This window comes from Daphnia pulicaria, chromosome 1 (assembly GCF_021234035.1).
Source record: "Daphnia pulicaria isolate SC F1-1A chromosome 1, SC_F0-13Bv2, whole genome shotgun sequence".
NCBI classification, from domain to species: Eukaryota; Metazoa; Arthropoda; class Branchiopoda; order Diplostraca; family Daphniidae; genus Daphnia; species Daphnia pulicaria.
The window spans coordinates 23,456,712-23,482,234 of NC_060913.1; the positions used below are offsets into that span (position 1 = coordinate 23,456,712).

General features: G+C 42.7%; 19 non-coding genes across 19 annotated transcripts; 4 read left to right on the plus strand and 15 right to left on the minus strand.

Moving 5' to 3' along the window:
* Positions 1 to 6,818: 6,818 nt before the first annotated feature.
* Positions 6,819 to 6,891, minus strand: Trnav-aac. Its single transcript has one exon. It is a non-coding gene; the product is annotated as a tRNA-Val (tRNA).
* A 97-nt stretch (positions 6,892 to 6,988) lies between these two features.
* On the minus strand, positions 6,989 to 7,061 carry Trnak-cuu. The gene has a single exon. It is a non-coding gene; the product is annotated as a tRNA-Lys (tRNA).
* Positions 7,062 to 7,291: 230 nt separating this feature from the next.
* Trnav-cac lies at positions 7,292 to 7,364 on the minus strand. Its single transcript has one exon. It is a non-coding gene; the product is annotated as a tRNA-Val (tRNA).
* A 105-nt stretch (positions 7,365 to 7,469) lies between these two features.
* Trnan-guu lies at positions 7,470 to 7,543 on the plus strand. The gene has a single exon. It is a non-coding gene; the product is annotated as a tRNA-Asn (tRNA).
* A 515-nt stretch (positions 7,544 to 8,058) lies between these two features.
* On the minus strand, positions 8,059 to 8,131 carry Trnav-aac. Its single transcript has one exon. It is a non-coding gene; the product is annotated as a tRNA-Val (tRNA).
* Positions 8,132 to 8,228: 97 nt separating this feature from the next.
* Positions 8,229 to 8,301, minus strand: Trnak-cuu. Its single transcript has one exon. It is a non-coding gene; the product is annotated as a tRNA-Lys (tRNA).
* Positions 8,302 to 8,531: 230 nt separating this feature from the next.
* Trnav-cac lies at positions 8,532 to 8,604 on the minus strand. Its single transcript has one exon. It is a non-coding gene; the product is annotated as a tRNA-Val (tRNA).
* Positions 8,605 to 8,709: 105 nt separating this feature from the next.
* Trnan-guu lies at positions 8,710 to 8,783 on the plus strand. Its single transcript has one exon. It is a non-coding gene; the product is annotated as a tRNA-Asn (tRNA).
* Positions 8,784 to 9,298: 515 nt separating this feature from the next.
* Positions 9,299 to 9,371, minus strand: Trnav-aac. Its single transcript has one exon. It is a non-coding gene; the product is annotated as a tRNA-Val (tRNA).
* A 400-nt stretch (positions 9,372 to 9,771) lies between these two features.
* Positions 9,772 to 9,844, minus strand: Trnav-cac. The gene has a single exon. It is a non-coding gene; the product is annotated as a tRNA-Val (tRNA).
* Positions 9,845 to 9,948: 104 nt separating this feature from the next.
* Positions 9,949 to 10,022, plus strand: Trnan-guu. Its single transcript has one exon. It is a non-coding gene; the product is annotated as a tRNA-Asn (tRNA).
* Positions 10,023 to 10,537: 515 nt separating this feature from the next.
* On the minus strand, positions 10,538 to 10,610 carry Trnav-aac. Its single transcript has one exon. It is a non-coding gene; the product is annotated as a tRNA-Val (tRNA).
* A 400-nt stretch (positions 10,611 to 11,010) lies between these two features.
* Trnav-cac lies at positions 11,011 to 11,083 on the minus strand. Its single transcript has one exon. It is a non-coding gene; the product is annotated as a tRNA-Val (tRNA).
* Positions 11,084 to 11,187: 104 nt separating this feature from the next.
* Positions 11,188 to 11,261, plus strand: Trnan-guu. Its single transcript has one exon. It is a non-coding gene; the product is annotated as a tRNA-Asn (tRNA).
* Positions 11,262 to 11,776: 515 nt separating this feature from the next.
* On the minus strand, positions 11,777 to 11,849 carry Trnav-aac. Its single transcript has one exon. It is a non-coding gene; the product is annotated as a tRNA-Val (tRNA).
* Positions 11,850 to 18,634: 6,785 nt separating this feature from the next.
* On the minus strand, positions 18,635 to 18,707 carry Trnav-cac. The gene has a single exon. It is a non-coding gene; the product is annotated as a tRNA-Val (tRNA).
* A 5,261-nt stretch (positions 18,708 to 23,968) lies between these two features.
* On the minus strand, positions 23,969 to 24,041 carry Trnav-aac. The gene has a single exon. It is a non-coding gene; the product is annotated as a tRNA-Val (tRNA).
* A 97-nt stretch (positions 24,042 to 24,138) lies between these two features.
* Positions 24,139 to 24,211, minus strand: Trnak-cuu. Its single transcript has one exon. It is a non-coding gene; the product is annotated as a tRNA-Lys (tRNA).
* A 225-nt stretch (positions 24,212 to 24,436) lies between these two features.
* On the minus strand, positions 24,437 to 24,509 carry Trnav-cac. The gene has a single exon. It is a non-coding gene; the product is annotated as a tRNA-Val (tRNA).
* Between the last annotated feature and the right edge of the window lie 1,014 nt (positions 24,510 to 25,523).

A 25,523-nucleotide genomic window follows, 5' to 3' on the forward strand; every position in this document is an offset into this window, starting at 1 on the left:
TTCGATTTGAAGAACGAGGCCTTCGTGTCGTTCATCAATTTTCTCAATTGACGAATATGGTGGAGGAGGATGTCTTTATCGATCGTCAATCGCCGTCTTCGCCAAACCCGTTCCAGCTTCCGACACCGACGCCTTGCGGCAGAGATTTCACCACTAAACCACGGACTGGATGGTCGTACAATGCACATCTTAGTCTTCATAGGGGCAAGCCTATCGAGACCAGCAGTCACTGCAGCATTATACTGCAGAAGAAGCCCGTCGATTGTCGATGCAGGATTGCAAACAAGAGGAGACCGAGAAATATCACTCGCCAGTTCATCAGCGTCAACCACAGAAAAACACCGATACGAGATTTTTTTCTTCAATAAGAGCGGTTTATGAGCTCTCACCACAGAAATGACGGCGAAATGATCACTGATTAAGTCAGACACAAAAGAATCATAGATAAAATCATCGGACGACCGAGTGATCACTAGATCCAAAGTATGACCATCAATGTGTGTGGCATCAACAATATGCTGAGTCAGACCAAAACTCACCAGCGTTGATAAAAACTTAGCTACCGCCGGCGAATCAGGCCGATCGACATGAATGTTAAAATTGCCCATTATCAGTAGTTTCCCCGTCGACGCAGACAAAAGTTCAAGGTACTCGGCAAATTCTTGTATGAAACATGGCAAACTCGACTTTGGTGGGCGATAAACAACCACTAGACGAACAACAACAGAGTTGACTGTCAGTGCCAGCGACATATACTCAAACGTAGTAGGGTGACTTTGTGGTACGCATTGGTGTTTGTCGGTAGCCACAATAGAATCACGATAGAGCACCGCAACGCCACCGCCACGATTAACACTATCACGAGACACTTGAACTATTGAGAAACCCTCTGGGCATAAAGCACGAGCATCGTCAGGACCGTCCGCCACCGAAAACTTCGTTTCCGTGATGACAAGGATATCGAGATTATTAGATTGGATGAAGTGAGCGATGAGAGGCACTTTGTTATTAGCCGAGTTTGCATTGATTAACCCAACGGGAAGAAATCTCTTGGCTGCTCTCGCTCTCCGTGCAGACTTTCCACTCCTACAGCCTCTGTGAGTTCGCCTAGAGGCAATGCCGAGACTACTGATGACATAATAGGCATCCGCGGGCAGCCGCAGGCTGGAAAGGGGGGATGAGCACAGATCAACAAGCTCGCTACGCAATAGCGCCGCGGGCATCAATGGCTGCACGTCGTGTGACAGATTGCAAATACACACGACACAAAGATTGTAGAAAAAGTCGGCAAATACGCAACCAGTCAGAACAGAAATCCATCAATGTTGTCACACCACATTTAGACCCAAGCCAAGACAAAGACAGAACCAAATAAACACAAAATACTCCGAAAAAAACACTTGTAATTCGACACAATGCCTAAACAGGTGCAGCCAGTACGGCGCGACCAGACGACGGTCTCTAATACATGCCGCATGTGTGATTCTCCCACCCATGTTTTAGCTAATTGCCCCAAGCAACCCCGTAGTTTAACCACTCCCAGCACCATTTCAAAAGGCCCCATTGGAACACGTAGCTATAGTAGTGTACTAACAAATCGTGGGCCAGTTAGGACAACTGCTAGGAAGCCCCAGGAGACAGAACCGATTGTTGGCGGGCAAATGCCAATTGCTCTAACTGTTGACGCTGATTCATTCCCTGAGTTAGCCCAGAGGCCAACGACGTCGACTGTGGTCGTTCTTGATGGAGCTCCAGAAGATCCAATTTCAAAACCCGATGGAACTGAATCTTCTTCTGACACCGATTCTGACGCTGAAGACACTAACTGTGTAGGTTCGTCTGTTGCGTCCAAATCGGTAAAGAAAAAGAAAATTAAACATACGAGAGAATTCCGTGACCAACAAAAACAATCAAAAAAGAGGAGTCGTACTGCCTCTTCCTCTGGATCGGGCGAGGTAGCTGAGGAAATTGAATCTGGTGTAGCTCAGTTGGTTGAACTCGGGTCTCCGACTCGAGAGGTTCCAGTTTCGATACCGGGTGTGGACAGTAATTATTTTCCCGCCCTTTCTGGGGGGAACGATGTTCCACCCGCTCCAAACGCACCTGGAGTACCATCTATTCCATCCACGATAGGTCAGATGGCTAACGAGGAGGTTGAAGAGAGGGATGCAACCGAGGTGGTTTCGATTTCAAATCCTGATGAAGACATTTCTTTTTCTGGTGGGAGTATTCAGCCAGGACAACGCCCACTTGATAGCCAGGAGGCTAGTCATGTGAGTGAGACTCAGGAGTCCTTGGGCGTCCCCCTCGGCACTCCATCAACCCCCATAGAAGATAAAACTCTCAAAGCAATGGAGGCCGTTAGAAGGAAAAAAGCCCACGATAACAAGACCCAACCCTCTAAACCCAAATTTAAATATTAATCATGACTAACATCGCGACATATAATATCAACCGAATATCGTCACCTGACAAACTTCAAATAATACTCAATTTCTTTTTACATCATAAACTTGATATTATATGTTTGCAAGAAGTAGTATTTCACTCTAGCACCGTATTTACTAAACATTACCAGATGCACACAAATCTCGGTCCTAGACAACATGGGACAGCCATCCTAGTACGACACGGGCTGAGCGCCAAAAACATTTTGTTTGAACCGGAGGGGAGGCTGATAGCCATGGAAGTAAAGGGTCTTGCTTTCGTGTGTATTTACGCCCCATCTGGTGACCAAAATAAAAGTTATAGAGATTCTTTCCTCCGGCAAACTATTCCGGCTTATGTTGCCCAGTATAAGGCACCAGCAATTATATTGGGAGATTTTAATGCCGTTGACGAGATCGATGGCCGTAAAAGTAGCAAGACAACACCACCTAAAATTAGACTAGCATTACTAGAACCCCTCCGAGATTTAGTAAAAGCCCTTTCATTAACAGATGTCTGGAGAGAAATTCGGAAAAATGAACCTTGTTGGACGTACAATTGTGCGGCTAGCCAGGCTAGATTGGACCGAATTTATTGCCACCATCACGTAAAATTTTCTGATATCCATTTGCACGACTTACCACTCGGGGATCACAGACCAATCGTAGGGTATATAAACAGCACCACCCCTCCTAGTGTAGTGAGGAACAAGTCAAGTAATTTATGGAAAATTAACACATCAATTCTTGAGGAAGAAGAATATATAAACTTGGTGCATGTCTTTATTGAAGAAATGTCCCAACTCCCATCCCGTATTGAAAACGTAGATCATTGGTGGGAGATTATTTTCAAACCTAGCCTCAGGCGATTATCAATGAACTATTGTAAAAAGAGAATCTGTGATCAGAGAGTCAAAAGGAAATTGCTCCAACATCAACTAAAAGAAACCGTGAACAATGTAAATTTCAATCATGCACGTTACATGGAGTTGAAACGTGAGTTTCTAGCCTGGGAGCGAGAAGCATTGAGGGGATTTGCAATACGTTCACGCGTTCAAAGTATAGCCGAAGAAGAGCCATCTACCTTTCATATGAACGAGTCAACGAGCAATTTCCAGAAGTCTCTGATCACTCAGCTCAAAACTAATGATAACTGTAAAATTACCCAACCTGAGCAGATTAACCAAGAAATAATTGAACACTTTAGTAGAATTTTTCAGAACCAGCCCTCCCCCAATACCCAATTAGCTGGAAAATTTCTAGAAGGGATTAGAGGTGCACTTACCCGTACAAAACCCACTAAAAACGATTCGGGTGTATCAGTGGTAGCTCAGTCGTTAAACGCTCAAGCGTTGAATCGAGGAGTACTAGGTTCGATCCCGAAGAGTGACAACTATCTTGTAGATCCGTTCACAGTAGATGAAATTAACAACGCCCTTAAGGCAACTAAAAAGAACAAGGCCCCGGGTACAGATGGCATTCCTTTTGAGTTTTATATAAAATTTTGGGATGTAATTGGTGTTCATTTTCTGGAAATGATGAATTGCGTCCTCGACAAAAGAAAACTCCAGCCGTCGCAGGGAAGGGCAGCTATAAGATTAGTCCCAAAAATCCCAACACCGAGTAAAATCACCGATTACCGACCAATCTCTTTGTTAAATACCGATTACAAGTTAATCGCGTCAGTATTGGCTTTTCGTCTGAGAAAATCTCTTCAAAACTCTCTAGACTCACATCAAAAAGGTGGTGTACCCGGCCGCTATATCTTTGACAGCTTGTGTTTAATCCGAGATGTCATTGATAATACAGGTCGTAAATCAAAAGAGGTATCTTCTCTCAAACCGGCCGCCATTATCGCGTACGATTTAGAGAAAGCATATGACCTTGTCAATCGAGACGTTCTGTGGGAAGTGATGACAGCCATGGGCTATCCCCCCCTGTTTGTTGATTGGTTGAAAACGCTATACAGTATAACTGAACTATGCCCATTGAACGGTAATGACATAGTCGGCACTGTGGACAATGCACAATCCGTGCGACAGGGGTGCCCTCTGTCAGTCCATCTGTTTGCCCTCTATATTGAACCGCTTTTAGTTTGCTTGTCTAGGGGTATTGACGGAATTGAACACTACGGAAAACGCATCAAAGTTCGTGCATATGTAGATGATCTAGTAGTTTTTGTCTCATCAATGAAAGATGTACGTCGTGCATGCGAGATTATTCTAGAATTTTGTGCCTGGACAAATGCACGTATCAACAAGGGGAAGACAAAATTACTTGGTCTAGGCACTTGGACCTTAAATCAATGTCCACAGGCCATAGAAGCGCAGACGGTAGCGGCGTCGGCTGGGATTCCTGAGGTTAGGAGTTCGATCCCACGTAGAAGCAATTTCAATCAAACTCATCCTAAACGTACTTGGCCATATGATTGGATAACTCAAGTAGACAATTTGAAAATTCTTGGAATTACTTTTTTCTTCTGAAATAAAAACAACAGTAAGAGACAATTGGCAAAGACAGTTCAACATCATACAAAATATTCTTATCACAAACACACACCGTCATTTCACTTTTTATGGTCGCGTCCTATTCATCAAACAACATGTCTTATCACAACTTGTTCATATAGCTCATGTACTCCCTTGCAACAAAACCCAAGCCCTTCTCCTCCAACAAAAATGCAACAAATTTCTTTGGGCACAACGAAGAGAGCACCCACCCCTAAATGTTTTGATCCGCCCCCGACTCCAAGGTGGACTTGGAGTCACCTTACTTTTTCAATTCTTCCAATCCCTTTTCACCCGTCAAATCTTTAAATCTTTAATCCATCCCGAGGCTATTGAGAGAGCTGCAGCCGTTTATTGGTTGGGTCCACACCTCAAGAATCTCCTTCAACAAATCATCCAGCCCAGATTTAATGCAACCCATTCATCACATCCATACTTCACCACCGCACTTTCAACCATCACCGATCTACTTAGAGCTGGCATCTTCACATCGTCAACCGTATCCAATCACCGAGCCACCTACAATCACCTGATCGCTAACCTTGGGCAACCAGGGAGAACCGAAGTTGCGAAACCAGACCTCGACTGGGCTTCCATCTGGCGTTGGGTGGCCAAAATGAAAGGAAGAAACGCTGAACTGGTCTGGGATTTCAACCATAATCAGCTCCCTACCAAAATGCGCCTCACAAGCCTCAGACTTTCTAGAAATGACCAATGTCCTCTATGCAATGGCGGCCAAGAAACTGACGACCATCTTATGTTACTATGTTCTGAGAAAGTTCACATCAGTTTATGGCTCCGAATTCAACTAACGAAACTTGGATGTCAAAAACCACTCAAATCAACAATAAATGGAGACATTGGAAATGGCCCCAATAAAGAGAAAATACTGGCACTCATCCAATCCTACATCATCACCGTCTGGACCGCCCGCAGCCAAAACCTCACCCCAGCCATAAACGAAATACAGTCTCTCTGGTCAAGCCTCCTTCTTTCAAAAAATTCTCCCCAGATGTCACCTCCTAATCCTTAAATATTCTTTCTCAAAATTCTCCACAAATTTCGTCTTATCTTTATACAACATTTTTCTCTCATTACAATTATAATTTCTTGGATCCCCCCCCCAAATGTCGTATTGTTAAATTTTATATTTTTCACCAAAATCATTTGTCCTCTTTCAATTCCGTCTCGAAATTGGTTCTTTTTGTTTTTCTTTGTTATGTTTCTCCTTGGCCACAGCAAGTCACTTATGTCACAAATCACGTAAATGCCCCAAGTATCTGTAAAGCAATTTAAATTTTAATTGTGACAATAAATCGTTTAAATATTAAAAAAAAAAAAAACGGAAGGCTGGTGGTTCGATCCCACCCAGTGGCGCATGGTGCCTGTTGTTTTAATTCAATTTCTTAGCCTCATGACTCCTTTAACCAACTAAAGCGTCCAATGAAGAGCGCACACTCGCGATATGGCTTCTTTTACTGATGACTGTTAAATCTACTGAACATTTGCAGCGTAGGGTGCACGCTCATGATGTTCTTCCTCTGTTCGGAGCTACTGTTCCAGGTTCAGGTGTAATCTATATAGATTCCCCTCCGGTGTTTATGGAATTCTTCCCCATCCAGAGCAAGTCATTTCTCATTTCCCTAAAACAACAGTCATTGACGTTTGGCTACAGAAGACGTCTCTTCGGGGTTATAGCACCTTTTTCAACAACCACAGTCATCATTGATTTCCCGCTTTCTGTTGACTTCCTCCGGATACAGCATTGCGAATATCTTCACATTGTCATAATGTAGATTTCATTTTCACAAGAAACATGAATGCTTGGCTTTTTCAAAAAACCAAAATGTGCTTTTTTGATAGTCTTTCTAAAAATACATTGTCCTGTTTCCACCCAGGATCGAACTGAGGACCTTCAGCGTGTTAGGCCGACGTGATAACCACTACACTATGGAAACTACAATCCGCTATAGAATTATTCTGGAATGATTACAAAATTCTAACGATCGTCTCCCAACTTCTAACTTTCATCTGCAATTATTTGCAAATAAATGACGCCCATCGGGGGGCTCGAACCCCCGACCCTGAGATTAAGAGTCTCATGCTCTACCGACTGAGCTAGCCAGGCTTACCATTGCGCTCTATTCCAATGTAATGAACCAAGTCTTATTGACGACATTTTTTCCTTTCCAGGAACCGTGAGATAACTTTTACTATGATTGGTTGGTTGTCTGTGTGTAGTTTCCAGATGTCTACTTGTTCTAGTCTAGTTGTCATTAAGATAAGATACATTACAAGTTATTAATTCCATTTCATTTCCTTTTCTCCTACGATTATTTTTTCCTAACGTTATACTGATGCTTCCACTCAGAATCGAACTGAGGACCTTCAGCGTGTGAAGCCGACGTGATAACCTCTACACTATGGAAGCCCCACAATGTTTCTGCAACATTTTATTAGCGTTGGCCACACTAAAAAAATGTAATGTTTGGTTTGCCTGTTGAACTTGACGAGTGTGTCGTTAACCAATCACCATGCCTCTGTGGCGCAATTGGCTAGCGCGTTCGGCTGTTTTCCGGAAGGCTGGTGGTTCGATCCCACCCAGGGACGCATGGTGAATGAATACTGTTCTTTTAATTCAATTTCATCGCCTCATGACTCCTTTAACCAACTAAAGCGTCCAATGAAGAGCGCACACTCGCGATATGGCTTCTTTTACTGATGACTGTTAAATCTACTGAACATTTGCAGCGTAGGGTGCACGCTCATGATGTTCTTCCTCTGTTCGGAGCTACTGTTCCAGGTTCAGGTGTAATCCATATAGATTCCCCTCCGGTGTTTATGGAATTCTTCCCCATCCAGAGCAAGTCATTTCTCATTTCCCTAAAACAACAGTCATTGACGTTTGGCTACAGAAGACGTCTCTTCGGGGTTATAGCACCTTTTTCAACAACCACAGTCATCATTGATTTCCCGCTTTCTGTTGACTTCCTCCGGATACAGCATTGCGAATATCTTCACATTGTCATAATGTAGATTTCATTTTCACAAGAAACATGAATGCTTGGCTTTTTCAAAAAACCAAAATGTGCTTTTTTGATAGTCTTTCTAAAAATACATTGTCCTGTTTCCACCCAGGATCGAACTGAGGACCTTCAGCGTGTTAGGCCGACGTGATAACCACTACACTATGGAAACTACAATCCGCTATAGAATTATTCTGGAATGATTACAAAATTCTAACGATCGTCTCCCAACTTCTAACTTTCATCTGCAATTATTTGCAAATAAATGACGCCCAACGGGGGGCTCGAACCCCCGACCCTGAGATTAAGAGTCTCATGCTCTACCGACTGAGCTAGCCAGGCTTACCATTGCGCTCTATTCCAATGTAATGAACCAAGTCTTATTGACGACATTTTTTCCTTTCCAGGAACCGTGAGATAACTTTTACTATGATTGGTTGGTTGTCTGTGTGTAGTTTCCAGATGTCTACTTGTTCTAGTCTAGTTGTCATTAAGATAAGATACATTACAAGTTATTAATTCCATTTCATTTCCTTTTCTCCTACGATTATTTTTTCCTAACGTTATACTGATGCTTCCACTCAGGATCGAACTGAGGACCTTCAGCGTGTGAAGCCGACGTGATAACCTCTACACTATGGAAGCCCCACAATGTTTCTGCAACATTTTATCAGCGTTGGCCACACTAAAAAAATGTAATGTTTGGTTTGCCTGTTGAACTTGACGAGTGTGTCGTTAACCAATCACCATGCCTCTGTGGCGCAATTGGCTAGCGCGTTCGGCTGTTAACCGGAAAGCTGGTGGTTCGATCCCACCCAGGGGCGCATGGTGAATGAATACTGTTCTTTTAATTCAATTTCTTCGCCTCATGACTCCTTTAACCAACTAAAGCGTCCAATGAAGAGCGCACACTCGCGATATGGCTTCTTTTACTGATGACTGTTAAATCTACTGAACATTTGCAGCGTAGGGTGCACGCTCATGATGTTCTTTCTCTGTTCGGAGCTACTGTTCCAGGTTCAGGTGTAATCTATATAGATTCCCCTCCGGTGTTTATGGAATTCTTCCCCATCCAGAGCAAGTCATTTCTCATTTCCCTAAAACAACAGTCATTGACGTTTGGCTACAGAAGACGTCTCTTCGGGGTTATAGCACCTTTTTCAACAACCACAGTCATCATTGATTTCCCGCTTTCTGTTGACTTCCTCCGGATACAGCATTGCGAATATCTTCACATTGTCATAATGTAGATTTCATTTTCACAAGAAACATGAATGCTTGGCTTTTTCAAAAAACCAAAATGTGCTTTTTTGATAGTCTTTCTAAAAATACATTGTCCTGTTTCCACCCAGGATCGAACTGAGGACCTTCAGCGTGTTAGGCCGACGTGATAACCACTACACTATGGAAACTACAATCCGCTATAGAATTATTCTGGAATGATTACAAAATTCTAACGATCGTCTCCCAACTTCTAACTTTCATCTGCAATTATTTGCAAATAAATGACGCCCATCGGAGGCTGGAACCCCCGACCCTGAGATTAAGAGTCTCATGCTCTACCGACTGAGCTAGCCAGGCTTACCATTGCGCTCTATTCCAATGTAATGAACCAAGTCTTATTGACGACAATTTTTTCCTTTCCAGGAACCGTGAGATAACTTTTACTATGATTGGTTGGTTGTCTGTGTGTAGTTTCCAGATGTCTACTAGTTCTAGTCTAGTTGTCATTAAGATAAGATACATTACAAGTTATTAATTCCATTTCATTTCCTTTTCTCCTACGATTATTTTTTCCTAACGTTATACTGATGCTTCCACTCAGGATCGAACTGAGGATCTTCAGCATGTGAAGCCGACGTGATAACCTCTACACTATGGAAGCCCACAATGATTCTGCAACATTTTATTAGCGTTGGCCACACTAAAAAAATGTAATGTTTGGTTTGCCTGTTGAACTTGACGAGTGTGTCGTTAACCAATCACCATGCCTCTGTGGCGCAATTGGCTAGCGCGTTCGGCTGTTAACCGGAAAGCTGGTGGTTCGATCCCACCCAGGGGCGCATGGTGAATCAATACTGTTCTTTTAATTCAATTTCTTCGCCTCATGACTCCTTTAACCAACTAAAGCGTCCAATGAAGAGCGCACACTCGCGATATGGCTTCTTTTACTGATGACTGTTAAATCTACTGAACATTTGCAGCGTAGGGTGCACGCTCATGATGTTCTTCCTCTGTTCGGAGCTACTGTTCCAGGTTCAGGTGTAATCTATATAGATTCCCCTCCGGTGTTTATGGAATTCTTCCCCATCCAGAGCAAGTCATTTCTCATTTCCCTAAAACAACAGTCATTGACGTTTGGCTACAGAAGACGTCTCTTCGGGGTTATAGCACCTTTTTCAACAACCACAGTCATCATTGATTTCCCGCTTTCTGTTGACTTCCTCCGGATACAGCATTGCGAATATCTTCACATTGTCATAATGTAGATTTCATTTTCACAAGAAACATGAATGCTTGGCTTTTTCAAAAAACCAAAATGTGCTTTTTTGATAGTCTTTCTAAAAATACATTGTCCTGTTTCCACCCAGGATCGAACTGAGGACCTTCAGCGTGTTAGGCCGACGTGATAACCACTACACTATGGAAACTACAATCCGCTATAGAATTATTCTGGAATGATTACAAAATTCTAACGATCGTCTCCCAACTTCTAACTTTCATCTGCAATTATTTGCAAATAAATGACGCCCATCGGAGGCTGGAACCCCCGACCCTGAGATTAAGAGTCTCATGCTCTACCGACTGAGCTAGCCAGGCTTACCATTGCGCTCTATTCCAATGTAATGAACCAAGTCTTATTGACGACAATTTTTTCCTTTCCAGGAACCGTGAGATAACTTTTACTATGATTGGTTGGTTGTCTGTGTGTAGTTTCCAGATGTCTACTAGTTCTAGTCTAGTTGTCATTAAGATAAGATACATTACAAGTTATTAATTCCATTTCATTTCCTTTTCTCCTACGATTATTTTTTCCTAACGTTATACTGATGCTTCCACTCAGGATCGAACTGAGGATCTTCAGCATGTGAAGCCGACGTGATAACCTCTACACTATGGAAGCCCACAATGATTCTGCAACATTTTATTAGCGTTGGCCACACTAAAAAAATGTAATGTTTGGTTTGCCTGTTGAACTTGACGAGTGTGTCGTTAACCAATCACCATGCCTCTGTGGCGCAATTGGCTAGCGCGTTCGGCTGTTAACCGGAAAGCTGGTGGTTCGATCCCACCCAGGGGCGCATGGTGAATGAATACTGTTCTTTTAATTCAATTTCTTCGCCTCATGACTCCTTTAACCAACTAAAGCGTCCAATGAAGAGCGCACACTCGCGATATGGCTTCTTTTACTGATGACTGTTAAATCTACTGAACATTTGCAGCGTAGGGTGCACGCTCATGATGTTCTTCCTCTGTTCGGAGCTACTGTTCCAGGTTCAGGTGTAATCTATATAGATTCCCCTCCGGTGTTTATGGAATTCTTCCCCATCCAGAGCAAGTCATTTCTCATTTCCCTAAAACAACAGTCATTGACGTTTGGCTACAGAAGACGTCTCTTCGGGGTTATAGCACCTTTTTCAACAACCACAGTCATCATTGATTTCCCGCTTTCTGTTGACTTCCTCCGGATACAGCATTGCGAATATCTTCACATTGTCATAATGTAGATTTCATTTTCACAAGAAACATGAATGCTTGGCTTTTTCAAAAAACCAAAATGTGCTTTTTTGATAGTCTTTCTAAAAATACATTGTCCTGTTTCCACCCAGGATCGAACTGAGGACCTTCAGCGTGTTAGGCCGACGTGATAACCTCTACACTATGGAAGCCCCACAATGTTTCTGCAACATTTTATCAGAGTTGGCCACACTAAAAAAATGTAATGTTTGGTTTGCCTGTTGAACTTGACGAGTGTGTCGTTAACCAATCACCATGCCTCTGTGGCGCAATTGGCTAGCGCGTTCGGCTGTGACTAGACGTGTCTAACTGAGCTCCCAAGTGTGACATCTTGCTGTGAGTCAAAAAACTATTTGTTCTTTTTTGTTTCTCTTTTGTTGTATTGTTGCTTGTGTGTCCTGTTTCCCTTGTTGTTTGTTGAGCGCCATTTTGGTTTTGTTCCCTCTCTTTTGCATTTTTCTCCCCGTCCTTTTGCCCCTGTTATTGTGGGTAAAATGGGATCGGAATCCCCAGACGTCTGGCCACGTACTGCCGAAATCTCTTTTGGTAATACTGAAGTGACCAGGCATGAGTTCTACGAGTGTTTCGAGCACGATAGTAATGAATCTGATAGCATCTTTGATGCAGTTTCTCGCCTACCAGGACGAGCTATTTGCGTTTTCCGAATTGGGTTCAAGACCGTCAATGACCATATTGAATTTTTGAATAAATTTAGTGCTAAAGAATCAGTAGTCATTAGTGGCAAGGAGGTCAAAATTAGAGTGAGAGATAGGTCAGTTAACCTTGTACGCGTTAGAATTCAACATTTCAAATTCGATGATGACCTAAGCCTGCTAAACAAGAGATTGCGTGAGTATGGAGTGATTTCTCGGATTTTTTGGGACACGTATCAGGATAGATCGCTTCCAAGGTGGAACGGGATAAAGACTGGAATTGTCAATGTGGATATGGAAATCCACAAGAGCATTCCGTCTTATATCACCTTTGGAAGCTACAAGGAACCAATAATGGTGTCTTATGCAGGGCAAATGCACACATGCCGCATGTGTGATTCTCCCACCCATGTCTTAGCTAATTGCCCCAAGCAACCCCGTAGTTTAACCAACCCCAGCACCATTTCAAAAGGCCCCATTGGAACACGTAGCTATAGTAGTGTACTAACAAATCGTGGGCCAGTTAGGACAACTGCTAGGAAGCCCCAGGAGACAGAACCGATTGGTGGCGGGCAAATGCCAATTGCTCCAACTGTTGACGCTGATTTATTCCCTGAGTTAGCCCAGAGGCCAACGACGTCGACTGTGGTCGTTCTTGATGGAGCTCCAGAAGATCCAATTTCGAAACCCGATGGAACTGAATCTTCTTCTGACACCGATTCTGACGCTGAAGACACTAACTGTGTAGGTTCGTCTGTTGCGTCCAAATCGGTTAAGAAAAAGAAAATTAAACATACGAGAGAATTCCGTGACCACCAAAAACAATAAAAAAAGAGGAGTCGTACTGCCTCTTCCTCTGGCTCGGGCGAGGTAGCTGAGGAAATTGTATCTGGTGTAGCTCAGTTGGTTGAACTCGGGTCTCCGACTCGAGAGGTTCCAGTTTCGATACCGGGTGTGGACATTAATTCTTTTCCCGCCCTTTCTGGGGGGAACGATGTTCCACCCGCTCCAAATGCACCTGGAGTACCATCTATTCCATCCACGATAGATCAGATGGATAACGAGGAGGTTGAAGAGATGGATGCAACCGAGGTGGTTTCGATTTCAAATCCTGATGAAGACATTTCTTTTTCTGGTAGGAGTATTCAGCCAGGACAACGCCCACTTGATAGCCAGGAGGCTAGTCATGTGAGTGAGACTCAGGAGTCCTTGGGCGTCCCCCTCGGCACTCCATCAACCCCCATAGAAGATAAAACTCTCAAAGCAATGGAGGCCGTTAGAAGGAAAAAAGCCCACGATAACAAGACCCAACCCTCTAAACCCAAATTTAAATATTAATCATGACTAACATCGCGACATATAATATCAACCGAATATCGTCACCTGACAAACTTCAAATAATACTCAATTTCTTTTTACATAATAAACTTGATATTATATGTTTGCAAGAAGTAGTATTTCACTCTAGCACCGTATTTACTAAACATTACCAGATGCACACAAATCTCGGTCCTAGACAACATGGGACAGCCATCCTAGTACGACACGGGCTGAGCGCCAAAAACATTTTGTTTGAACCGGAGGGGAGGCTGATAGCCATGGAAGTAAATTGTCTTGCTTTCGTGTGTATTTACGCCCCATCTGGTGACCAAAATAAAAGTTATAGAGATTCTTTCCTCCGGCAAACTATTCCGGCTTATGTTGCCCAGTATAAGGCACCAGCAATTATATTGGGAGATTTTAATGCCGTTGACGAGATCGATGACCGTAAAAGTAGCAAGACAACACCACCTAAAATTAGACTAGCATTACTAGAACCCCTCCGAGATTTAGTAAAAGCCCTTTCATTAACAGATGTCTGGAGAGAAATTCGGAAAAATGAACCTTGTTGGACGTACAATTGTGCGGCTAGCCAGGCTAGATTGGACCGAATTTATTGCCACCATCACGTAAAATTTTCTGATATCCATTTGCACGACCTACCACTCGGGGATCACAGACCAATCGTAGGGTATATAAACAGCACCACCCCTCCTAGTGTAGTGAGAAATAAGTCAAGGAATTTATGGAAACTTAACTCATCAATTCTTGAGGAAGAAGAATATATAAACTTGGTGCATGTCTTTATTGAAGAAATGTCCCAACACCCATCCCGCATTGAAAACGTAGACCATTGGTGGGAGATTATTTTCAAACCTAGCCTCAGGCGATTATCAATTAACTATTGTAAAAAGAGAATCTGTGATCAGAGAGTCAAAAGGAAATTACTCCAACATCAACTAAAAGAAACCGTGAACAATGTAAATTTCAATCATGCGCGTTACACGGAGTTGAAACGTGAGTTTCTAGCCTGGGAACGAGAAGCATTGAGGGGATTTGCAATACGTTCACGCGTTCAAAGTATAGCCGAAGAAGAGCCATCTACCTTTCATATGAACAAGTCAACGAGCAATTTCCAGAAGTCTCTGATCACTCAGCTCAAAACTAATGATAACTGTAAAATTACCCAACCTGAGCAGATTAATCAAGAAATAATTGAACACTTTAGTAGAATTTTTCAGAACCAGCCCTCCCCCAATACCCAATTAGCTGGAAAATTTCTAGAAGGGATTAGAGGTGCACTTACCCGTACAAAACCCACCAAAAACGATTCGGGTGTATCAGTGGTAGCTCAATCGTTAAACGGTCAAGCGTTGAATCGAGGAGTACTAGGTTCGATCCCGGAGAGTGGCAACTTTCTTGTAGATCCGTTCACAGTAGATGAAATTAACATCGCCCTTAAGGCAACTAAAAAGAACAAGGCCCCGGGTACAGATGGCATTCCTTTTGAGTTTTATATAAAATTTTGGGATGTTATTGGTGTTCATTTTCTGGAAATGATGAATTGCGTCCTCGAAAAAAGAAAACTCCAGCCGTCGCAGGGAAGGGCAGCTATAAGATTAGTCCCAAAAATCCCATCACCGAGTAAAATCACCGATTACCGACCAATCTCTTTGTTAAAAACCGATTATAAGTTAATCGCGTCAGTATTGGCTTTTCGTCTGAGAAAATCTCTTCAAAACTCTCTAGACTCACATCAAAAAGGTGGTGTACCCGGCCGCTATATCTTTGACAGCTTGTGTTTAATCCGAGATGTCATTGATAATACAGGTCGTAAATCAAAAGAGGTATCTTCTCTCAAACCGGCCGCCATTCTCGCGTACGATTTAGAGAAAGCATATGACCTTGTCAATCGAGACGTTCTGTGGGAAGTAATGACAGCCATGGGCTATCCCCCCCTCTTTGTTGATTGGTTGAAAACGCTGTACAGTATAACTGAACTATGCCCATTGAACGGTAATGACATAGTCGGTACTGTGGACAATGCACAATCCGTGCGACAGGGGTGCCCTCTGTCAGTCCATCTGTTTGCCCTCTATATTGAACCGCTTTTAGTTTGCTTGTCTAGGGGTATTGACGGAATTGAACACTACGGAAAACGCATCAAAGTTCGTGCATATGTAGATGATCTAGTAGTTTTTGTCTCATCAATGAAAGATGTACGTCGTGCATGCGAGATTATTCTAGAATTTTGTGCCTGGACAAATGCACGTATTAACAAGGGGAAGACAAAATTACTTGGTCTAGGCAATTGGACCTTAAATCAATGTCCACTAGCCGTAGTAGCGCAGACGGTAGCGGCGTCGGCTGGGATTCCTGAGGTTAGGAGTTCGATCCCACGTAGAAGCAATTTTAATCAAATTCATCCTAAACGTACTTGGCAACATGATTGGATAACTCAAGTAGACAACTTGAAAATTCTCGGAATTACTTTTTCTTCTGAAATAAAAACAACAGTAAGAGACAATTGGCAAAGACATTTCAACATCATACAAAATATTCTTATCACAAACACACACCGTCATTTCACTTTTTATGGTCGCGTCCTATTCATCAAACAACATGTCTTATCCCAACTTGTCCATATAGCTCATGTACTCCCTTGCAACAAAACCCAAGCCCTTCTCCTCCAACAGAAATGCAACAAATTTCTTTGGGCACAACGAAGAGAGCACCCACCCATAAATGTTTTGATCCGCCCCCGACTCAAAGGTGGACTTGGAGTCACCTTACTTTTTCAATTCTTCCAATCCCTTTTCACCCGTCAAATCTTTAAATCCTTAATCCATCCCGAGGCTATTGAGAGAGCTGCATCCGTTTATTGGTTGGGTCCACACCTCAAGAATCTCCTTCAACAAATCATCCAGCCCAGATTTAATGCAACCCATTCATCACATCCATACTTCACCACCGCACTTTCAACCATCACCGATCTACTTAAAGCTGGCATCTTCACATCGTCAACCGTATCCAATCACCGCGCCACCTACAATCACCTGATCGCTAACCTTGGGCAACCAGGGAGAACCGAAGTTGCGAAACCAGACCTCGACTGGGCTTCCATCTGGCGTTGGGTGGCCAAAATGAAAGGAAGAAACGCTGAACTGGTCTGGGATTTCAACCATAATCAGCTCCCTACCAAAATGCGCCTCACAAGCCTCAGACTTTCTAGAAATGACCAATGTCCTCTATGCAATGGTGGCCAAGAAACTGACGACCATCTTATGTTACTCTGTTCTGAGAAAGTCCACATCAGTTTATGGCTTCGAATTCAACTAACGAAACTTGGATGTCAAAAACCACTCAAATCAACAATAAATGGAGACATTGGAAATGGCCCCAATAAAGAGAAAATACTGGCCCTCATCCAATCCTACATCATCACCGTCTGGACCGCTCGCAGCCAAAACCTCACCCCAGCCATGAACGAAATACAGTCTCTCTGGTCAAGCCTCCTTCTTTCAAAAAATTCTCCCCAGATGTCACCTCCTAATCCTTAAATATTCTTTCTCAAAATTCTCCACAAATTTCGTCTTATCTTTATACAACATTGTTCTCTCATTACAATTATAATTTCTTGGATCCCCCCCAGATGTCGTATTGTTAAATTTTATATTTTTCACCAAAATCATTTGTCCTCTTTCAATTCCGTCTCGAAATTGGTTCTTTTTGTTTTTCTTTGTTATGTTTCTCCTTGGCCACAGCAAGTCACTTATGTCACAAATCACGTAAATGCCCCAAGTATCTGTAAAGCAATTTAAATTTTAATTGTGACAATAAATCGTTTAAATAAAAAAAAAAAAAAAACCGGAAGGCTGGTGGTTCGATCCCACTCAGGGGCGCATGGTGAATGAATACTGTTGTTTTAATTCAATTTCTTCGCCTCATGACTCCTTTAACCAACTAAAGCGTCCAATGAAGAGCGCACACTCGCGATATGGCTTCTTTTACTGATGACTGTTAAATCTACTGAACATTTGCAGCGTAGGGTGCACGCTCATGATGTTCTTCCTCTGTTCGGAGCTACTGTTCCAGGTTCAGGTGTAATCTATATAGATTCCCCTCCGGTGTTTATGGAATTCTTCCCCATCCAGAGCAAGTCATTTCTCATTTCCCTAAAACAACAGTCATTGACGTTTGGCTACAGAAGACGTCTCTTCGGGGTTATAGCACCTTTTTCAACAACCACAGTCATCATTGATTTCCCGCTTTCTGTTGACTTCCTCCGGATACAGCATTGCGAATATCTTCACATTGTCATAATGTAGATTTCATTTTCACAAGAAACATGAATGCTTGGCTTTTTCAAAAAACCAAAATGTGCTTTTTTGATAGTCTTTCTAAAAATACATTGTCCTGTTTCCACCCAGGATCGAACTGAGGACCTTCAGCGTGTTAGGCCGACGTGATAACCACTCACTATGGAAACTACAATCCGCTATAGAATTATTCTGGAATGATTACAAAATTCTAACGATCGTCTCCCAACTTCTAACTTTCATCTGCAATTATTTGCAAATAAATGACGCCCAACGGGGGGCAAATAAAAAATATCATTCAGGTTGAATATGAAATGCCATTCGAGCTTTTTATTTATCTGGTTTTCTGGAAAACGAATTTAATTACGACCCTGAGATTAAGAGTCTCATGCTCTACCAACTGAGCTAGCCAGGCTTACCATTGCGCTCTATTCCAATGTAATGAACCAAGTCTTATTGACGACATTTTTTCCTTTCCAGGAACCGTGAGATAACTTTTACTATGATTGGTTGGTTGTCTGTGTGTAGTTTCCAGATGTCTACTTGTTCTAGTCTAGTTGTCATTAAGATAAGATACATTACAAGTTATTAATTCCATTTCATTTCCTTTTCTCCTACGATTATTTTTTCCTAACGTTATACTGATGCTTCCACTCAGGATCGAACTGAGGACCTTCAGCGTGTGAAGCCGACGTGATAACCTCTACACTATGGAAGCCCGACAATGTTTCTGCAACATTTTATTAGCGTTGGCCACACTAAAAAAATGTAATGTTTGGTTTGCCTGTTGAACTGGACGAGTGCGTCGTTAACCCTTTATCTACCATCGGGACAAAAAAAATTGACGGCTTATCAGTAGGCAGACACGAGAAATTAAAACCAGACAAAGTGCCTCACGCTTAAGCTGTTTTCTCAATGATCTACCTACAAAATTGAATCGCCTTTTCAACATATGTCAATCGTTCATCGGTAGATCGAGGGTAAGAGTTTCAAACGATTCGTACGAGCCATTCTCGTGTTTTACGAGGTTTTGGTGTAGGGACATTTCTGGCACGTCAGACGGCTCCGATCGAAGTCTACACGAGAACCTTTCATCGCGAACCGTCGGGACTTTTAAGTCTCCGCCAGATATGTCCCTCCAGGTGGCTGCAAGCCCCTAATTCCCCTGGGAATTAGCGATCTGGGTGCCGCGCGACTTAATTGTCCGCGATGCCTCAAATACAAATAAAAAAAAAGGGTTCAAGTGAATTTGAAGCCGGTGGTTGGATAGATATCGAAGGGAAGGCAAAAGAGGCGAAGAGATAGCGCAAACTGTCTTTAGTAGCTTCGACGCAAAAACTTTGGTATCGACGAGGAGCTTTGGAAAATGGAACGAAGACGCAGAATGGGAAGTTGTCCGGTTCGGCGTTAGTTGTATTTTCATTTCCACCGTAGCTGAGCTCCTTTCCGCCCGACGCTCCTTATTTATTTTTATACCTATCTGGGTGCCGCGCGACTTAAGTGTCCGCGATGCCTCAAATACAAAAAAAAAAGGGTTCAAGTGAATTTGAAACCGGTGGTTGGATAGATATCGAAGGGAAGGCGAAAGAGGCGAAGAGATAGCGCAAACTGTCTTTAGTAGCTTCGACGCAAAAACTTTGGTATCGAGCTTTGGGAAATGGAACGAAGACGCAGAATGGGAAGTTGTCCAGTTCGGCGTTAGTTGTAGTTTCATTTCCATCGTAGCTGAGCTCCTTTCCGTCCAACGGTTCTTTTGAATTGATTTTGAAGTCTTCGAGGCGCTATTAGTGCCCGTGTAATTAAATTTTACACAAAGCCTCTTGTACTTTCTTATTCGTGCGTTGATTACTGCTGTCTCGTGAGGAAACTCCGAAAGGCGGTGAAAGGCGCTGGAAAAGAATCAGCCCCGGTAACTCCTGCATGTGCATGCTTTCCCCCTGCATGATAAAATAAGACCGTCATATAAGGCTTAGGACGTAAGGCAATTCGTTATCCTTTTGGCGAATTCACAAAGACTAATCGTGCCTTTTTTTCGATTCTGTATTTTCAGATTGATTAAAAATGGCGAAAAATAAAAAGAGAGACCCAAGATATACAAAGTTGAGAGCCGTGAAAAATTCAGCCAAGAAAGCCGCCGCCGCCGCTGTATTAAAAAGGCAGCAATTAAAAGAGGCAAAGGAACGAGAAGCCGGGAATAAAGAGCCGTCCATCGATACTGATACCGGAGATGAGGCTCAAAATAATCTAGAGAAATCGGTTGCCTCCGAGGAGCCGGTTGAGGAGCCTGGTCAGGAGCTGGCGCCTGAAAGGGAGCCGGTCTTGATCAGGGGCCGGCTGATGAGGAGGAACCAATTGCCGAAAAAGAAAAAGAGACTACCAACGAAGAACCTCCGGTTAAAGCTAAGTCAGCGGTCAATTTGCGGAAAGTGTCCGTCAGGTTGGAACGCCTGGCTTTTTAATCCGGATGGTTCGTCGAAGGCAACAAAAAATAAAGCACAAGATGCTGATCTTGAAGGTGGTTCCTCGCCACCTGAAAAGAGGAGAAGAATGACCCGGTCAACCGCCAAGGTAGGGTGCTCTTCTGACGGTCAAGTTACCGACGACGAAGTGACTTGTTACTTCGCTCGAAAAAAAATCGGACTGACCAATGCGAAATTGAGACATCGTGGCCCTCGCAGTTCTAAAGGACATCCATCCATGGCCCCTAAAAAGGTCAATTCAGATGCGGTGAAGCTTAGAATGCAACAAAAGGCAGATGCTAAATTAATCGCACACCATAAAGCCATTAACAAGCATTGGAAGGGAGTAAGCTATTGGACTGATGTGGAAGAAGATTACAAAGAGAATGATGATGAGAATCAGGAGACACAGTTCCGGCAGTATTCCAACGCGTTTACTCCAGAGGAACCTGTGGGCCCCGTATTTTCTAAGTTCCATCCGGGTGATACTCCTCTCCACATCTTTTGGTCTATGCTTGGCGGATTCCAAACTTTTGATCTTTTGCTAGAAAAGACAAATAAACGGATCCGAGACTCCTGGAATTACGTTGAAAAGGGCAATCCACCATCTAGGAGATTTGGAGGCAGACCAGAAGGGAGGCAGTCTAGCGAAATGCTTCATGGAGGTTTAGTCGACAGATATGAACTTGTTGCGTTCCTCGGAATACAGTTCTTGATGGGTTATCATCGTTTGCCGGAGCTGTCGATGTATTGGGAAAGGCAGCCGGATACTGGTTACGGCCTTGGAATCGTTCATCAAGCAATGACACGTGAGCGTTTTTAATTCATTTCAAAACACTTGGCTTGCGCTGATCATGGTGAATAAGACAAGGATAAACAGTTGAAGGTGCGAAAGGATCCTATTTATAAGATCCGATCGTTGGTGGACGTACTCAATAAGCAATTTAATGAGTGTCGCCGGCCTCCCAGGTGGCAAAGTATAGACGAATCCATGGTGAAATTTAAAGGTCGATCCATGTTTCGGCAAACGATGAAGGGCAAACCCATCAAAAGCAGCTTCAAAATCTGGAGTCGATGCTGTAGTAGAGGCTACACCTATAATTTTGAGATCTATCATGGAGCTCGAATTGGTGAAACGCTCAAGGATTCCAATTTTACGATGGTGGAAGGAGTAATTCTTGATCTTTGCAAGCCCTTGGCAAGAACGGACATGTAGTAGCCTTTGATCGCTTCTTCACGAGCATCGCCCTCCTGGACGAACTCGACAAAAGGGGGATCAATGCGGTTGGAACGATTCTTAAAACCAGAGTGGGGCAACCCATTTTTACGGTCAACGAATCGAAGCTTCCGCAGGACGAATTTGTGGCCAAGTTTGGCGGTGAACCAGGAACGGGAAGAAAGGGTGTTTTCATCTGGAAGGACACTAAGCCGTTTCGGGTCGCTTCCAACTTCCACGGCTCAGAGGCTGTCAAGGTGCAAAGGAAGCAGCGCGATGGTTCGTTCAGAACAAAATCTTGTCCAAAGGCTATTGGCGATTACGTCGATAACATGGGCGGTGTAGACACGGCGAACCAGCTGCGTTCCTACTACGAGAGAGACCGCAAATCAAAAAAATGGTGGCACCGTCTCTTTTACTCCCTCATGGAAACATGTATGGTGAATAGCTGGATTACTTACTGCGATTTGGTGGTAAGTTCAGAAATTTTATTGACAGAGTGCCAAGCTTCAATAATTTTCTGTTCAATTTCTTTCCAGACGATGAAAAACAAGAAAGGAAAAACCTTCCTGAAGGACAAAAGATATCTCAGTCTTTTGGAATTCAAGCGAAGCGTGACTACTTCTCTTTTACTTTACGGGCTGAATGATGAGATAGGCCGCAAAGGAGTTGCTCCAGAAGCAAGATTAATGAAAGAGATTCCACTTTCGGCAGAGCCCGATGCCAAAAGAAGGAAAGATAGACTGAGCGTGCCAGATTAAATACGCTACAGTCAGGTCGGAATCCATCATCCTATTTTCGTTGATAATAGAGGATGATGCGAATGGTGCCAAGCCACGGCCGAGAGAAGACCCAATGGTCAAACGAAGGAATCTCGACCATTCTCTCAGTGCAGTATGTACAAAATTTTTCTTTGTCTGTCCAAGAAAAGAAACTGCTTTTTGGAATTTCACGATGATCGGATACTCGATCCAACAAAGGCTGCTGCTGAAACGGTACTTGCTGTCGATCCTGAAGAAGAGATCACAGTCCAAACCGTCGAAACGGATCCTTTGGGGATTTATCCTTCATCTGATTCCTCTGATGATTCTGATTTTGACGTGCTTGATAATCATGTAAATGATGGTGTCCTTTTAGATGAAGACGAATGGCTTAAATAAACTATTTTATGTTGTATCAATTTGTTTTTTTAATGAGTTTGGGGATCTGAAAGAGCGGTCACCGGCACGGGCGAAAGCCTGGATTGATATCAACTGAAATAGGAACGGTCGAAAGAAATGGATTCGAAGCGGATGTTGGATGTAGCTGTTTGGAATAAGCGAAAATGAACCAGAAGTGTCCGGTTCAATAGTTTATTCCTTCGTGGACAAGCTCCATTCCTTCCGCCGTTTCAAATTGATTCATTTTGATTCCGTTTTTGGCCGAGAAAAATGAGAAAGAGAAAAGACGAAGAATTTCCGAAGTGTCGGATCATTTCTGTTTTCATCTTTCGCGTTCTACTCGCTGAAACCCCTAAGACTTTTAGTGCGAGCCGTCTGACGGGACAAATTTTTTCTAAGTGGCTGCTGTGTGTAACTGTCGGGACATTTTTTTGTCCCGGCGGACGGCAGTCGCTAGGAAATTTGGCCGTTTTTCGGTGACTGAAGTGCCGGTCGGGACTTTCCTGACGGGACAAAAAACAAAAAAGCAAAAAAAGTACAGTAAAAAAAGGAATTTTTTATTTCTTTTTAATTGAGTGGTTTGAGACGTCCTCAGCAATCTGTAATTTTAATTTCAGTCAAGCACGGCCAAAATAACTTTGGCGTGCGAGAGGCGCATAAATTTCTTCGTCTCATGACTCCTTTAACCAACTAAAGCGTCCAATGAAGAGCGCACACTCGCGATATGGCTTCTTTAACTGATGACTGTTAAATCTACTGAATATTTGCAGTGTAGGGTGCACGCTCATGATGTTCTTCCTCTGTCCGGAGCTACTGTTCCAGGTTCAGGTGTAATCTATATAGATTCCCCTCCGGTGTTTATGGAATTCTTCCCCATCCAGCGCAAGTCATTTCTCATTTCCCTAAAACAACAGTCATTGACGTTTGGCTACAGAAGAAGTCTCTTCGGGGTTATAGCACCTTTTTCAACAACCACAGTCATCATTGATTTCCCCCTTTCTGTTGACTTCCTCCGGATACAGCATTGCGAATATCTTCACATTGTCATAATGTAGATTTAATTTTCACAAGAAACATGATACTTGGCTTTTTTAAAAAACCAAAATGTGCTTCTTTGATAGTCTTTCTAAAAAATACATTGTCCTGTTTCCACCCAGGATCGAACTGAGGACCTTCAGCGTGTTAGGCCGACGTGATAACCACTACACTATGGAAACTACAATCCACTATAGAATTATTCTGAAATGATTACAAAATTCTAACGATCGTCTCCCAACTTCTAACTTTCATCTGCAATTATTTGCAAATATATGACACCCAACGGGGGGCTCGAACCCCCGACCCTGAGATTAAGAGTCTCATGCTCTACCGACTGAGCTAGCTAGGCTTGACATTGCGCTCTATTCCAATGTAATGAACCAAGTCTTAATGACGACATTTTTTCCTTTCCAGGAACCGTGAGATAACTTTTGCTATGATTGGTTGGTTGTCTGTGTGTAGTTTCCAGATGTCTTCTTGTTCTAGTCTAGTTGTCGTCTAGATAAGATACATTACAAGTTATTATTTCCATTCCATTTTCTCTTACGATTACTTTTTCCTAACGTTATAGGGATGCTTCCACTCAGGATCGAACTGAGGACCTTCAGCGTGTGAAGCCGATGTGATAACCTCTACCCTATGGAAGCCCCACAATGTTTCTGCAACATTTTATTAGTGTTGGCCTTACTAAAAAAAATGTAATGTATCTGCTGAAGGGATCGGATGTTCGATGAGATGATGATGGAATTCCTCATTGCTGTCGCAACGTCTGCTGTCATTTTCGGTTTCATTTCTTTATGGCGACCCTTAATTTCAGCCAGCTTTCGAATGCTTTCTTTTTTTTGGTCAAGATTTCTCGTTTGATCCAGCAGGTTAAAACTGTTATACAATGGAAGGATGAATTGAATTCCATTCAATGAATGCCAGCCAAACAAATGGAACTAACGTTGTTTTGGAACTCGTCTTTCAGCTGTCCCAACCGATATTTATGCAGGTATATGGACTACTTTAACTGTTGGGCCTTATATACCCAATAAATTTAGTGTTAAACATAATTCATAACCTTGGCATCTTGTGAGGACTCATTCTTCATTGGTAGCGTATCCAAACGTTCAAATTCCTATGTTCTCAAATTTCGGACGTTCCATGGTGTATGTACAGATTAGTTTAACTAAATTAGAAATCGGCTAAAAGGAACGTTGCGTTCGTTTCTTAGCGTGAAACCAGTTTTTTTTTTATTTACAATAGAAATACACCAGTGGTATGAATCCAGTGGTATGAATATTAAAAAAACATCTAAAAATAAACTAAAAATTGGTTCTCGACAACAATATCTCAACAGAAGCAGCCTCTTACCTTTCGTGGAAATTTGCTGCAACGAAAATGCTCTGTAAGCCTTTAACTTTTATTACATGTCATTCATATTATAACTACTGCATTTTCTGTATTGCAAAATATAAATAGTGATAGTCGTTTTGAAGCAATAGCTCATCCCTACACTAAAATAACACAACAATCTTACAGATATTTCGTGCCAGAACTTAACTGACCAGATAAGATTGTTTGAGTGTTACATATACTTTATTTTTAATATGCTGGGGACATTACAGCGTCTGTCCACCATATGCAGTTACTACAAGAAACATGTGTAAAGTTTCATG